The 16391-nt window shown below is 44.1% G+C and overlaps 1 long non-coding RNA gene across 1 annotated transcript; it reads left to right on the top strand.

Annotated features, from left to right (window-relative positions):
• Nucleotides 1–414: 414 nt before the first annotated feature.
• On the top strand, nucleotides 415–4656 carry LOC145426209 (uncharacterized). The gene is made up of 2 exons (XR_013906932.1): nucleotides 415–3855; nucleotides 3929–4656. It is a non-coding gene; the product is annotated as an uncharacterized LOC145426209 (long non-coding RNA).
• The last annotated feature ends 11735 nt before the right edge of the window (nucleotides 4657–16391 follow it).

The raw sequence follows: 16391 nt of genomic DNA, 5'->3' as shown, positions 1-16391 counted from the left end.
CCCCGCAGGCACAATGAAGTTTGTACCAACTACATGTCGGAAAGTCCCTTCAGCGCACACTGGAACAGCGTTTTTCGAACCATTAGATGCCGGTTTGCCTCATGGTCTCCTTTCTTCTCCAGCTTTGGTCCAGGTGGTCAGTGGCACTGCATTTATCCCAGTTATCAATGTGGGATTAACTGAGGCCATTTTGCCACCTCGCAGTCAGCTTGGCACCTTGTGCCAAGTTGAAATTGTCAGCCAATCGGATGGCTCGACCAGGCTCTTGGAAGATTTGGGAGAGGAAAAACGTGTTACCATGGCAACCCAGAGTGTGGAATCCAACCCTCTGAAAACTGCAATTAATGCAATTGATCTCTCAGCCCTCACTGTACAGGATCAGGACAGGGTAAGGGCCCTTTTGCATGACTACCAATCTGTTTTTTCTTCACATGATGGTGACTTAGGGTGTACCAATTTAATGACTCATGAGATCCCACTTTTAGATGAGACTCCGGTCCGCCAGCGGTATCGACGGATTCCACCTTCAGAGTATGAGAGCGTTAAGGCCCATATTCAACACCTGTTGGAGAGTCAGGTGATCAGAGAAAGTTGTAGCCCTTTTGCATCCCCAATCGTGGTAGTACGAAAGAAGGACTCTAGTATTAGGCTTTGTGTGGATTACCGTCTGCTGAACTCAAGGACTAGGAAGGATGCTTTTCCCTTGCCCCGAATTGAGGAGTCCTTGGATGTGTTGTCAGGTGCATGTTGGTTCTCTACCTTGGACTTGGCTAGTGGCTACAATCAGGTCCCTGTTGCTGAGCCAGACAAAAAGAAAACTGCTTTCTGTACTCCTTTTGGGTTATTTGAGTTCAACCGCATGCCGTTTGGCCTCTGTAATGCACCAAGCACCTTTCAGAGATTGATGGAGCGAATGTTTGGTTCCCAGAATCACCAGTCTTTGTTGTTGTACTTGGATGACGTGATTGTCTTCTCTACCACAGTAGATGAGCATATTCAGCGCCTAGGAGCAGTACTGGAGACCTTGCGGGTACAAAACTTGAAGGCCAAGTTGGAAAAATGCTGTTTTCTGCAGACAGAGGTAAAGTACCTTGGGCATGTGATCTCCAAGGACAGGGTAGCCACGGACCCAGACAAAATATCTGCGGTGTCTAATTGGCAAACTCCTAGCTCTGTTGCTGAATTGAGATCATTCTTAGGGTTTGCTAGTTACTATCGCCGCTTTGTTCCAGGTTTTGCATCCCTAGCTGCTCCGCTCCACCAGCTGGTGGCCGAACTGGCTGGGACTAAGCACAAACGCCCCTCCAAGCGTGCATTGCAGGAAGTTTGGACCGAGCAGTGTGAAAATAGCTTTCAAGAGTTGAAAGCTCGGTTGGTGCATTCCCCCGTATTGGCTTATGCTAATTTTTCACAACCTTTTATCTTGGAGGTTGATGCCAGCCACTGGGGTCTGGGGGCAGTGCTTTCACAACAGCAAGCTGATGGCAAGGTGCGTCCTATAGCTTATGCTAGTCGAGGGCTAAAGCCCACGGAACGTAACATGTCCAATTACAGCTCCATGAAACTTGAATTCCTAGCCTTGAAATGGGCTATGACTGAAAAATTCAGAGAATATTTGCTGGGTAACAGGTGTGTTGTCTATACAGACAACAACCCCTTGAGCCATCTGACTACAGCAAAGCTTGGAGCTTTGGAACAGCGCTGGGCGGCTCAGCTCTCTTCTTTTGATTTTTCAATTAAGTATCGTCCGGGTCGTACAAATGGCAATGCAGATGCTTTGTCTCGACAGTGTCAGCCATCCGATCAAACTGTGTCTTTAGAAACACTGCTTCCTGGTACTTCCCTTCCAGACTCTTTAGTGCAAACAGTTTTACCACCCCAGCAAGTAATCCAATCTATGATTTCGGTTTTACCCTCTCATTCACTTGCAGACCTTGCTACTTTGCAGAGGGAGGACCCCACGATTAGTGGTTTTTTGAAGTTTTGGCGCAGAGGAACTGGCCCTACTCGCCAGGAGAGAAGAGATTTGCCAGCAGCAGTGCTGGAAATGTTGCGCCAGTGGAGGAAACTGGTAGAAAAGGAGGGCGTCCTTTATCGGCAGATCTTTCAGCCAGATGGGGGGGAACCAGTGTGCCAATTAGTGGTCCCTCAGAGTCTCAAGAATGAGGTTTTACATGGCTTGCATAATGACCATGGTCATCAGGGAACTGACAGGACTGCAGACTTGATACGCAAGAGGTGTTATTGGCCAGGTATGTCTAAGGAGGTTCAGGATTACTGTCAGCAATGTGAACGTTGTGCGCAGGCTAAAGCAGTTTATCCCAAACCTAAAACAACCATGGGTCACCTCATGGCTGCGAGGCCCAATCAGATTCTGGCAATTGATTTCACATGCCTTGAACCCTCCGTTGATGGCCGTGAAAATGTATTGATTCTTACCGATGTGTTTTCAAAGTTCACTCAGGCCATTTCTACTAAGGATCAAAAGGCAACTACTGTGGCCAGTGTTTTGGTTTATGAGTGGTTTTATCGCTTTGGTGTTCCCTCTAGGATCCACTCCGATCAGGGGAGGAGTTTTGAAGGAGCATTAGTTCAGCAGCTATGCCAGTTATATGGTGTGGAAAAGACTCGCACCACTCCTTACCACCCACAAGGTAATGGCCAGTGTGAGCGTTTTAATCGGACTCTGCATGATCTGTTGAGAACTCTGCCCCCTGAGCAAAAGCGTCATTGGCCCATGTATTTACAGCAGCTCACCTTTTCTTACAATACCACAATCCATCAAACTACGGGTGAGTCACCCTATTTTCTTATGTTTGGCCAAGAGCCCCAGCTCCCAGTTGACTTCCTGTTAGGCAGAGTGGAGGAACCCACCCACGGCCCGGTACACACTTGGGTCCAAGAGCATCAGAAACGTCTAGATGTAGCTTATAAAGGTGTGAGTAACCGCACCAAAGCAGCAGCGACGCTGCGTGCAGATCGTCAACCTGCCCCAGCTTCTGACCCCTTGCCATTGCATCAGTTAGTGTATTTGAGAGATCATAGCATTCGGGGACGGAATAAAATCCAAGATTTTTGGGGCGTTACACCGTATTGTATTGTCCGTGCCCCTGCTGATGCTGGTCCTGTGTATACAGTGGCCCCACTCAATGATCCAGAACAGAAAAGACAGGTTAATAGACAATTTATCAAGCCGATCCCTGCTGATATCTGTGAGAAAATAAGGGCAGAGCTCCAGCAAACTGCTAACCCTAGAAGTTCACCTGACCGGTTACCCCCGTCTGAGAATGAGGGAGACTTTTATGTGTGGCAACGAAGGGAGTCCCCAAGAGGTGACCCCCAAAGTGTACAAACTGATTCTGCACCTTGTCCCCAACAACTCCCAGAGGACCTGGCTATAGTAATGAGGCCGCAGTCCAGAAGGACTAATCCTGGTACCCTGACTCCACAGTGTAGTGTCCCCACTCAATTAGCTGAAAGTGGTACAGTTAGAAGAACGACACGCTCAACAGCTGGCCACCATTCCAATCCACACCATCTGCCCCAATCAGCTGAAGCCAGGCCACCTAGTGTACATTCAGTTACAGCTTTTTATAGACCGTGGCTTTAAGGTTCCATTGTCGGGTCGCCAATGCAAAAACCAGGGGGGAGAATGTGACAGGTGAGACCTGGAGATTTGGGACCGCCCCTGGTGGGCGGAGCTGGCCTTCGCTCCTTTCATAAGCGCAGGTGTGGGCAATTGGGTATTCCTTTGCAAACCTGAAGCTGCGAGTGCTTGGTCCGAGTTGGGCAAGTTGGTGTTTCTTAATTATGAAAGTCTGATACGCGTCCTTCCCCTAAACTTCTGTTAGAACGGTAGGTTACACAAAAATGTACCACTTGAGCTCTGGCTGTTGGCAGAGGTTTACAGTTATTTGCACCCTTGTAGGTGGGAAACATTGCTCCCGTGAGAACGGTATAGTGGACTTCATCGCCACTGACCCACATTTATTAGGGTGTGACACGAACTTGTGGACAGGTAACAAAACCAATTCAGTGGAGGAATATTCCTGTGTTTTATTGTCCAGCTAGTGATCTCCTGTCTTTTATTCACAGAGTACCGAGCTGCTGCTTTGCCAGGTGGATTTCTGGCTGCGGGCAAAGGACCCGACACATGAGTGTGTTTTAATTTGTTTTAAACTGGTGTACGCCGACAGACTGACTGCTGCGGCTGTCGATGGTTTTGGTTTTTGGTTTTACTTTTTCTGAATCAGTAGGCACCACAGATACTGATCCTTTTAGTATTTTAACCCCTTTATTTATATATATATATATTGTCGCAGACGGTGAAGGCGCTGCAGGGAAAACAAATCCTTTTTTTGTCTCCCCGCTTTTGCATGCACAGCGGTGGGCCCGAGTGAAGACGGCACTGAAGATTTGACTTTTTTTCTATAGTGTTTTACCCATTTGGGGTCATGTGTGAGTTGCCGTCCATGTTTAACCTGTGTGCTATGTTGATTTGTTTTTAAACGGTTCCCCGCAGCGCTTGTCCCGTCTCACGGGCAATCGCACAGTTTTATCGTCTCTAATAAGGTAACGTTTTTAATTGGTTTGAGGTGCCGCTGTTACACTGTTTCTTTTATTTTGTATTAAAAAAATTAAACTCTTTTAAACTGACTGTGCGCCTACGGCTCTGTCCTATTTTAAATAGGTACCTACCACGGGTCACACTAAGTTGAAACCATTAAATAACTAACCAGCCTGTGCCAGCGATCTGTGTCAGCTGATCCCTGCAACCGTGCACTTACGTCCATTCGCTACCGCTTTTCCTTTTCAGGGTCGCAGGGGGCGCTGGAGCCAATCCCAGCTGTCGTAGGGCGAGAGGCGGGGTACACCCTGGACAGGTCGCCAGTCTGTCACAGGGCTAACACACAAGGACAGACAACCATTCATACTCACATTCACACCTAGTGACAATTTGGATTTTCCAATTAACCTATCCCCACAAAGCACTTACGTCTTAGATCAAATAAACTAAGCTGAAACCATTAAATAACTAACCAGCCTGTGCCAGCGATCTGTGTCAGCTGATCCCTGCAACCGTGCACTGAAGTTTTAGATAAAATAAACCAAACCGAAACCATTAAATAACTAACCAGCCTGTGCCAACGATCTGTGTCAGCTGATCCCTGCAACCGTGCACTGAAGTTTTAGATAAACTAAGCTGAAACAATTAAATAACTAACCAGCCTGTGCCAGCGATCTGTTTCAGCTGATCTTTGCGAACGTGCACTGAAGTCTTAGATCAAATAAACTAACCTGAAACCATTAAATAACCAACCAGCCTGTGCGAGCGATCTGTGTCAGCTGATCCCTGCAACCGTGCACTGAAGTTTTAGATCAAATAAACTAAGCTGAAACCATTAAATAACTAACCAGCCTGTGCCAGCGATCTGTGTCAGCTGATCCCTGCAACCGTGCACTGAAGTTTTAGAGAAAATAAAGTAAGCTGAAACCATTAAATAACTAACCAGCCTGTGCCAGAGATCTGTGTCAGCTGATCCCTGCGAACGTGGACTGAAGTTTTAGATAAAATTAACTAAGTTGAAACCATTAAATAACTAACCACCGTGTGTCAGGAATCTGTGTTAGCGGATCCCTGCAACCGTGCACTGAAGTTTTAGATAAACTAAGCTGAAACCATTAAATAACTAAGCAGCCTGTGCCAGCGATCTGTGTCAGAGGATCCCTGCAACCGTGCACTGAAGTTTTAGATCAAATAAACTAAGTTGAAACCATTAAATAACTAACCAGCCTGTGCCAGCGATCTGTGTCAGCTGATCCCTGTAACCGTGCACTGAAGTTTTAGATAAAATAAACTAAGCTGAAACCATTAAATAACTAACCAGCCTGTGCCAGCGATCTGTGTCAGCTGATCCCTGCAACCGTGCACTGAAGTTTTAGATCAAATAAACTAAGCTGAAACCATTAAATAACTAACCAGCCTGTGCCAGCGATCTGTGTCAGCGGATCCCTGCGACCGTGCAATGAAGTTTTAGATAAAATAAACTAAGTTGAAAACATTAAATAACTAACCAGCCTGTGCAAGGGATCTGTGTCAGCTGATCCCTGCAACCGTGCACTGAAGTTTTAGATAAACTTGGCTGAAACCATTAAATAACTAACCAGCCTGTACCAGCGATCTGTTTCAGCTGATCCCTGCAATCATGCACTGAAGTTTTAGATCAAATAAACTAAGTTAAAACCATTAAATAACTAACCAGCCTGTGCCAGGGATCTGTGTCAGCTGATCCCTGCAACCGTGCACTGAAGTTTTAGATAAACTAAGCTGAAACCATTAAATAACTAGCCAGCCTGTGCAAGGGATCTGTGTCAGCTGATCCCTGCAATCGTGCACTGAAGTTTTAGATCAAATAAACTAAGTTAAAACCATTAAATAACTAACCAGCCTGTGTCAGCGATCTGTGTCAGCTGATCCCTGCAACCGTGCACTTACGTCTTAGATCAAATAAACTAAGCTGAAACCATTAAATAACTAACCAGCCTGTGCCATCGATCTGTGTCAGCTGATCCCTGCAACCGTGCACTGAAGTTTTAGATCAAATAAACTAAGCTGAAACCATTAAATAACCAACCAGCCTGTGCCAGAGATCTGTGTCAGCTGATCCCTGCGAACGTGGACTGAAGTTTTAGATCAAATAAACAAAGCTGAAACCATTAAATAACTAACCAGCGATCTGTGTCAGCTGATCACTGCGACCGTGCACTGAAGTTTTAGATAAAATAAACTAAGTTGAAACCATTAAATAACTAACCAGCCTGTGCCAGCGATCTGTGTCAGCTGATTCCTGCAACCGTGCACTGAAGTCTTAGATCAAATAAACTAAGCTGAAACCATTAAATAACTAACCAGCGTGTGTCAGGAATCTGTGTTAGCTGATCCCTGCAACCGTGCACTGAAGTTTTAGATAAACTAAGTTGAAACCATTAAATAACTAACCAGCCTGTGCCAGCGATCTGTGTCAGCTGATCCCTGCAACCGTGCACTGAAGTTTTAGATAAAATTAACTAAGTTGAAACCATTAAATAACTAACCAGCGTGTGTCAGGAATCTGTGTTAGCTGATCCCTGCAACCGTGCACTGAAGTTTTAGAGAAAATTAACTAAGTTGAAACCATTAAATAACTAACCAGCCTGTGCCAGGGATCTGTGTCAGCTGATCCCTGCAACCGTGCACTGAAGTTTTAGATAAACTAAGCTGAAACCATTAAATAACTAACCAGCCTGTGCCAGGGATTTGTTTCAGCTGATCTTTGCGAACGTGCACTGAAGTCTTAGATCAAAATAAACTAAGCTGAAACCACGAAATAACTAACCAGCCTGTGTCAGCGATCTGTGTCAGCTGATCCCTGCAACCGTGCACTGAAGTCTTAGATCAAATAAACTAAGTTGAAACCATTAAATAACTAACCAGCCTGTGCCAGCGATCTGTGTCAGCTGATCCCTGCAACCGTGCACTGACGTTTTAGAGAAAATAAACTAAGCTGAAACCATTAAATAACTAACCAGCCTGTGCCAGCGATCTGTGTCAGCTGATCCCTGCGAACGTGCACTGAAGTCTTAGATCAAATAAACTTGGCTGAAACCACTAAATAACTAACCAGCGATCTGTGTCAGCTGATCCCTGCAACCGTGCACTGAAGTTTTAGATAAAATTAACTAAGTTGAAACCATTAAATAACTAACCAGCGTGTGTCAGGAATCTGTGTTAGCTGATCTCTGCGACCGTGCACTGAAGTTTTAGATTAAATAAACCAAACCTAAACCATTAAATAACTAACCAGCCTGTGCCAGCGATCTGTGTCAGCTTATCCCTGCAACCGTGCACTGAAGTTTTAGATAAACTAAGCTGAAACCATTAAATAACTAACCAGCCTGTGCCAGCTATCTTTGTCATCTGATCCCTGCAACCGTGCACTGAAGTTTTAGATAAACTTGGCTGAAACCATTAAATAACTAACAAGCCTGTACCAGCGATCTGTGTCAGCTGATCCCTGCAACCGTGCACTGAAGTTTTAGATAAACCAAACCGAAACCATTAAATAACTAACCAGCCTGTGCCAGCGATCTGTGTCAGAGGATCCCTGCAACCGTGCACTGAAGTTTTAGATCAAATAAACTAAGTTGAAACCATTAAATAACTAACCAGCCTGTGCCAGCGATCTGTGTCAGCTGATCCCTGCAACCGTGCACTGAAGTTTTAGATCAAATAAACTAAGTTGAAACCATTAAATAACTAACCAGCCTGTGCCAGCGATCTGTGTCAGCTGATCCCTGCAACCGTGCACTGAAGTTTTAGATAAACTAAGCTGAAACCATTAAATAACTAACCAGCCTGTGCCAGCGATCTGTTTCAGCTGATCCCTGCGACCGTGCACTGAAGTTTTAGATCAAAAAAACTAAGTTGAAACCATTAAATAACTGACCAGCCTGTGCCAGCGATCTGTTTCAGCTGATCCCTGCGAACGTGGACTGAAGTCTTAGATCAAAATAAACTAAGCTGAAACCATTAAATAACTAACCAGCCTGTGCCAGCGATCTGTGTCAGCTGATCCCTGCTACCGCGCACTGAAGTTTTAGATAAAATAAACTAAGCTGAAACCATTAAATAACTAACCAGCCTGTGCCAGGGATCTGTGTCAGCTGATCCCTGCAACCGTGCACTGAAGTTTTAGATCAAATAAACTAAGCTGAAACCATTAAATAACCAACCAGGCTGTGCCAGGGATCTGTGTCAGCTGATCCCTGCGAACGTGGACTGAAGTTTTAGATCTAATAAACTAAGTTGAAACCATTAAATAACTAACCAGCCTGTGCAAGGGATCTGTGTCAGCTGATCCCTGCAACCGTGCACTGAAGTTTTAGATAAACTTGGCTGAAACCATTAAATAACTAACCAGCCTGTACCAGCGATCTGTTTCAGCTGATCCCTGCAATCGTGCACTGAAGTTTTAGATCAAATAAACTAAGTTAAAACCATTAAATAACTAACCAGCCTGTGCCAGCGATCTGTGTCAGCTGATCCCTGCGAACGTGGACTGAAGTTTTAGATCAAATAAACAAAGCTGAAACCATTAAATAACTAACCAGCGATCTGTGTCAGCTGATCACTGCGACCGTGCACTGAAGTTTTAGATAAAATAAACTAAGTTGAAACCATTAAATAACTAACCAGCCTGTGCCAGCGATCTGTGTCAGCTGATCCCTGCGACCGTGCACTGAAGTTTTAGATAAAATAAACTAAGCTGAAACCATTAAATAACTAACCAGCGATCTGTGTCAGCGGATCCCTGCGACCGTGCACTGAAGTCTTAGATCAAATAAACTAACGTGAAACCATTAAATAACCAACCAGCCTGTGCGAGCGATCTGTGTCAGCTGATCCCTGCAGCCGTGCACTGAAGTTTTAGATCAAATAAACTAAGCTGAAAACATTAAATAACCAACCAGGCTGTGCCAGAGATCTGTGTCAGCTGATCCCTGCGAACGTGTACTGAAGTTTTAGATAAAATAAAGTAAGCTGAAACCACTAAATAACTAACCAGCCTGTGCCAGGGATCTGTGTCAGCTGATCTTTGCGACCATGCACTGAAGTTTTAGATAAAATAAACTAAGCTGAAACCATTAAATAACTAACCAGCCTGTGCGAGCGATCTGTGTCAGCTGATCCCTGCAACCGTGCACTGAAGTTTTAGATCAAATAAACTAAGCTGAAACCATTAAATAACCAACCAGGCTGTGCCAGAGATCTGTGTCAGCTGATCCCTGCGACCGTGCACTGAAGTTTTAGATCAAATAAACTAAGCTGAAACCACTAAATAACTAACCAGCCTGTGCCAGCGATCTGTGTCAGCTGATCACTGCGACCGTGCACTGAAGTTTTAGATCAAATAAACTAAGCTGAAACCACTAAATAACCAACCAGCCTGTGCCAGCGATCTGTGTCAGCTGATCCCTGCAACCGTGCACTGAAGTTTTAGAGAAAATAAACTAAGTTGAAACCATTAAATAACTAACCAGCGTGTGTCAGGGATCTGTGTCAGCTGATCTTTGCGACCATGCACTGAAGTCTTAGATCAAATAAACTAACCTGAAACCATTTAAATAACTAACCAGCCTGTGACAGCGATCTGTGTCAGCGGATCCCTGCGACCGTGCACTGAAGTTTTAGATAAAATAAACTAAGTTAAAACCATTAAATAACTAACCAGCCTGTGCCAGGGATCTGTGTCAGCTGATCCCTGCAACCGTGCACTGAAGTTTTAGATAAACTAAGCTGAAACCATTAAATAACTAACCAGCCTGTGCCAGCGATCTGTGTCAGCTGATCCCTGCAACCGTGCACTGAAGTTTTAGATAAAATAAACCAAACCGAAACCATTAAATAACTAACCAGCCTGTGACAGCGATCTGTGTCAGCGGATCCCTGCGACCGTGCACTGAAGTTTTAGATAAAATAAACTAAGTTAAAACCATTAAATAACTAACCAGCCTGTGCTAGGGATCTGTGTCAGCTGATCCCTGCAACCGTGCACTGAAGTTTTAGATAAACTAAGCTGAAACCATTAAATAACTAACCAGCCTGTGCCAGCGATCTGTGTCAGCTGATCCCTGCAACCGTGCACTGAAGTTTTAGATAAACTAAGCTGAAACAATTAAATAACTAACCAGCCTGTGCCAGCGATCTGTTTCAGCTGGTCTTTGCGAATGTGCACTGAAGTCTTAGATCAAAATAAACTAAGCTGAAACCACGAAATAACTAACCAGCCTGTGCCAGCGATCTGTGTCAGCTGATCCCTGCAACCGTGCACTTACGTCTTAGATCAAATAAACTAAGCTGAAACCATTAAATAACTAACCAGCCTGTGCCAGCGATCTGTGTCAGCTGATCCCTGCAACCGTGCACTTACGTCTTAGATCAAATAAACTAAGCTGAAACCATTAAATAACTAACCAGCGATCTGTGTCAGCGGATCCCTGCGACCGTGCACTGAAGTTTAAGATAAAATAAACTAAGTTGAAACCATTAAATAACTAACCAGCCTGTGCAAGGGATCTGTGCCAGCGATCTGTTTCAGCTGATCTTTGCGAACGTGCACTGAAGTCTTAGATCAAATAAACTAAGCTGAAACCATTAAACAACTAACCAGCCTGTGCCAGCGATCTGTGTCAGCTGATCCCTGCAACCGTGCACTGAAGTTTTAGATCAAATAAACTAAGCTGAAACCATTAAATAACTAACCAGCCTGTGCCAGCGATCTGTGTGAGCTGATCCCTGCAACCGTGCACTTACGTCTTAGATCAAATAAACTAAGCTGAAACCATTAAATAACTAACCAGCGATCTGTGTCAGCGGATCCCTGCAACCGTGCACTGAAGTTTTAGAGAAAATAAACTAAGCTGAAACCATTAAACAACTAACCAGCCTGTGCCAGCGATCTGTGTCAGCTGATCCCTGCAACCGTGCACTGAAGTTTTAGAGAAAATAAACTAAGTTGAAACAATTAAATAACCAACCAGCCTGTGCCAGGGATCTGTGTCAGCTGATCTTTGCGACCATGCACTGAAGTCTTAGATCAAGTAAACTAACCTGAAACCATTAAATAACTAACCAGCCTGTGCGAGCGATCTGTGTCAGCTGATCCCTGCAACCGTGCACTGAAGTTTTAGAGAAAATAAACTAAGTTGAAACCACTAAATAACCAACCAGCCTGTGCCAGCGATCTGTGTCAGCTGATCCCTGCAACCGTGCACTGAAGTTTTAGAGAAAATAAACTAAGTTGAAACCATTAAATAACTAACCAGCCTGTGCCAGGGATCTGTGTCAGCTGATCTTTGCGACCATGCACTGAAGTCTTAGATCAAATAAACTAAGTTGAAACCATTTAAATAACTAACCAGCCTGTGACAGCGATCTGTGTCAGCTGATCCCTGCAACCGTGCACTGAAGTTTTAGATAAACTAAGCTGAAACCATTAAATAACTAACCAGCCTGTGCCAGCGATCTGTGTCAGCGGATCCCTGCGACCGTGCACTGAAGTTTTAGATAAAATAAACTAAGTTGAAACCATTAAATAACTAACCAGCCTGTGCCAGGGATCTGTGTCAGCCGATCCCTGCAACCGTGCACTGAAGTTTTAGATCAAATAAACTAACCTGAAACCATTTAAATAACTAACCAGCCTGTGACAGCGATCTGTGTCAGCTGATCCCTGCAACCGTGCACTGAAGTTTTAGATAAACTAAGCTGAAACCATTAAATAACTAACCAGCCTGTGCCAGCGATCTGTGTCAGCTGATCTTTGCGACCATGCACTGAAGTCTTAGATCAAATAAACTAACCTGAAACCATTAAATAACTAACCAGCCTGTGCGAGCGATCTGTGTCAGCTGATCCCTGCTACCGTGCACTGAAGTTTTAGCTCAAATAAACTAAGCTGAAACCATTAACCAACCAGGCTGTGCCAGAGATCTGTGTCAGCTGATCCCTGCGAACGTGGACTGAAGTTGTAGATCAAATAAACAAAGCTGAAACCATTAAATAACTAACCAGCGATCTGTGTCAGCTGATCACCGCGACCGTGCACTGAAGTTTTAGAGAAAATAAACTAAGTTGAAACCATTAAATAACTAACCAGCGATCTGTGTCAGCTGATCACTGCAACCGTGCACTGAAGTTTTAGATAAAATTAACTAAGTTGAAACCATTAAATAACTAACCAGCGTGTGTCAGGAATCTGTGTTAGCTGATCCCTGCAACCGTGCACTGAAGTTTTAGAGAAAATAAACTAAGTTAAAACCATTAAATAACTAACCAGCCTGTGCCAGGGATCTGTGTCAGCTGATCCCTGCAACCGTGCACTGAAGTTTTAGATAAACTAAGCTGAAACCATTAAATAACTAACCAGCCTGTGCCAGGGATTTGTTTCAGCTGATCTTAGCGAACGTGCACTGAAGTCTTAGATCAAAATAAACTAAGCTGAAACCACGAAATAACTAACCAGCCTGTGTCAGCAATCTGTGTCAGCTGATCCCTGCAACCGTGCACTGAAGTCTTAGATCAAATAAACTAAGTTGAAACCATTAAATAACTAACCAGCCTGTGCCAGCGATCTGTGTCAGCTGATCCCTGCAACCGTGCACTGACGTTTTAGAGAAAATAAACTAAGCTGAAACCATTAAATAACTAACCAGCCTGTGCCAGCGATCTGTGTCAGCTGATCCCTGCGAACGTGCACTGAAGTCTTAGATCAAATAAACTTGGCTGAAACCACTAAATAACTAACCAGCGATCTGTGTCAGCTGATCCCTGCAACCGTGCACTGAAGTTTTAGATAAAATTAACTAAGTTGAAACCATTAAATAACTAACCAGCGTGTGTCAGGAATCTGTGTTAGCTGATCTCTGCGACCGTGCACTGAAGTTTTAGATTAAATAAACCAAACCTAAACCATTAAATAACTAACCAGCCTGTGCCAGCGATCTTTGTCATCTGATCCCTGCAACCGTGCACTGAAGTTTTAGATAAACTAAGCTGAAACCATTAAATAACTAACCAGCCTGTGCCAGCTATCTTTGTCATCTGATCCCTGCAACCGTGCACTGAAGTTTTAGATAAACTTGGCTGAAACCATTAAATAACTAACAAGCCTGTACCAGCGATCTGTGTCAGCTGATCCCTGCAACCGTGCACTGAAGTTTTAGATAAACCAAACCGAAACCATTAAATAACTAACCAGCCTGTGCCAGCGATCTGTGTCAGAGGATCCCTGCAACCGTGCACTGAAGTTTTAGATCAAATAAACTAAGTTGAAACCATTAAATAACTAACCAGCCTGTGCCAACGATCTGTGTCAGCTGATCCCTGCAACCGTGCACTGAAGTTTTAGATCAAATAAACTAAGTTGAAACCATTAAATAACTAACCAGCCTGTGCCAGCGATCTGTGTCAGCTGATCCCTGCAACCGTGCACTGAAGTTTTAGATAAACTAAGCTAAAACCATTAAATAACTAACAAGCCTGTGCCAGCGATCTGTTTCAGCTGATCCCTGCGACCGTGCACTGAAGTTTTAGATCAAAAAAACTAAGTTGAAACCATTAAATAACTGACCAGCCTGTGCCAGCGATCTGTTTCAGCTGATCCCTGCGAACGTGGACTGAAGTCTTAGATCAAAATAAACTAAGCTGAAACCACAAAATAACTAACCAGCCTGTGCCAGCGATCTGTGTCAGCTGATCCCTGCTACCGCGCACTGAAGTTTTAGATAAAATAAACTAAGCTGAAACCATTAAATAACTAACCAGCCTGTGCCAGGGATCTGTGTCAGCTGATCCCTGCAACCGTGCACTGAAGTTGTAGATCAAATAAACTAAGCTGAAACCATTAAATAACCAACCAGGCTGTGCCAGGGATCTGTGTCAGCTGATCCCTGCGAACGTGGACTGAAGTTTTAGATCTAATAAACTAAGCTGAAACCATTAAATAACTAACCAGCTTGTGCCAGCGATCTGTGTCAGCGGATCCCTGCGACCGTGCACTGAAGTTTTAGATCAAATAAACGAAGTTGAAACCATTAAATAACTAACCAGCCTGTGCAAGGGATCTGTGTCAGCTGATCCCTGCAACCGTGCACTGAAGTTTTAGATAAACTTGGCTGAAACCATTAAATAACTAACCAGCCTGTACCAGCGATCTGTTTCAGCTGATCCCTGCAATCGTGCACTGAAGTTTTAGATCAAATAAACTAAGTTAAAACCATTAAATAACTAACCAGCCTGTGCCAGCGATCTGTGTCAGCTGATCCCTGCGAACGTGGACTGAAGTTTTAGATCAAATAAACAAAGCTGAAACCATTAAATAACTAACCAGCGATCTGTGTCAGCTGATCACTGCGACCGTGCACTGAAGTCTTAGATAAAATAAACTAAGTTGAAACCATTAAATAACTAACCAGCCTGTGCCAGCGATCTGTGTCAGCTGATCCCTGTGACCGTGCACTGAAGTCTTAGATCAAATAAACTAACCTGAAACCATTAAATAACCAACCAGCCTGTGCGAGCGATCTGTGTCAGCTGATCCCTGCAGCCGTGCACTGAAGTTTTAGATCAAATAAACTAAGCTGAAAACATTAAATAACCAACCAGGCTGTGCCAGAGATCTGTGTCAGCTGATCCCTGCGAACGTGTACTGAAGTTTTAGATAAAATAAACTAAGCTGAAACCATTAAATAACTAACCAGCCTGTGCGAGCGATCTGTGTCAGCTGATCCCTGCGAACGTGTACTGAAGTTTTAGATAAAATAAACTAAGCTGAAACCATTAAATAACTAACCAGCCTGTGCGAGCGATCTGTGTCAGCTGATCCCTGCGAACGTGTACTGAAGTTTTAGATAAAATAAACTAAGCTGAAACCACTAAATAACTAACCAGCCTGTGCCAGCGATCTGTGTCAGCTGATCCCTGCAACCGTGCACTGAAGTTTTAGATAAAATAAACCAAACCGAAACCATTAAATAACTAACCAGCCTGTGCCAGCGATCTGTGTCAGCTGATTCCTGCAACCGTGCACTGAAGTTTTAGATAAACTAAGTTGAAACCATTAAATAACTAACCAGCCTGTGCCAACGATCTGTGTCAGCTGGTCTTTGCGAATGTGCACTGAAGTCTTAGATCAAAATAAACTAAGCTGAAACCACGAAATAACTAACCAGCCTGTGCCAGCGATCTGTGTCAGCTGATCCCTGCAACCGTGCACTTACGTCTTAGATCAAATAAACTAAGCTGAAACCATTAAATAACTAACCAGCCTGTGCCAGCGATCTGTGTCAGCTGATCCCTGCAACCGTGCACTTACGTCTTAGATCAAATAAACTAAGCTGAAACCATTAAATAACTAACCAGCGATCTGTGTCAGCGGATCCCTGCGACCGTGCACTGAAGTTTAAGATAAAATAAACTAAGTTGAAACCATTAAATAACTAACCAGCCTGTGCAAGGGATCTGTGCCAGCGATCTGTTTCAGCTGATCTTTGCGAACGTGCACTGAAGTCTTAGATCAAATAAACTAACCTGAAACCATTAAATAACCAACCAGCCTGTGCGAGCGATCTGTGTCAGCTGATCCCTGCAACCGTGCACTGAAGTTTTAGATCAAATAAACTAAGCTGAAACCATTAAACAACTAACCAGCCTGTGCCAGCGATCTGTGTCAGCTGATCCCTGCAACCGTGCACTGAAGTTTTAGATCAAATAAACTAAGCTGAAACCATTAAATAACTAACCAGCCTGTGACAGCGATCTGTGTCAGCTGATCCCTGCAACCGTGCACTTA

This window comes from Astatotilapia calliptera, chromosome 3 (assembly GCF_964374335.1).
Source record: "Astatotilapia calliptera chromosome 3, fAstCal68.1, whole genome shotgun sequence".
Taxonomy (NCBI): domain Eukaryota; kingdom Metazoa; phylum Chordata; class Actinopteri; order Cichliformes; family Cichlidae; genus Astatotilapia; species Astatotilapia calliptera.
This window is presented reverse-complemented; position numbering and strand designations above follow the sequence as displayed.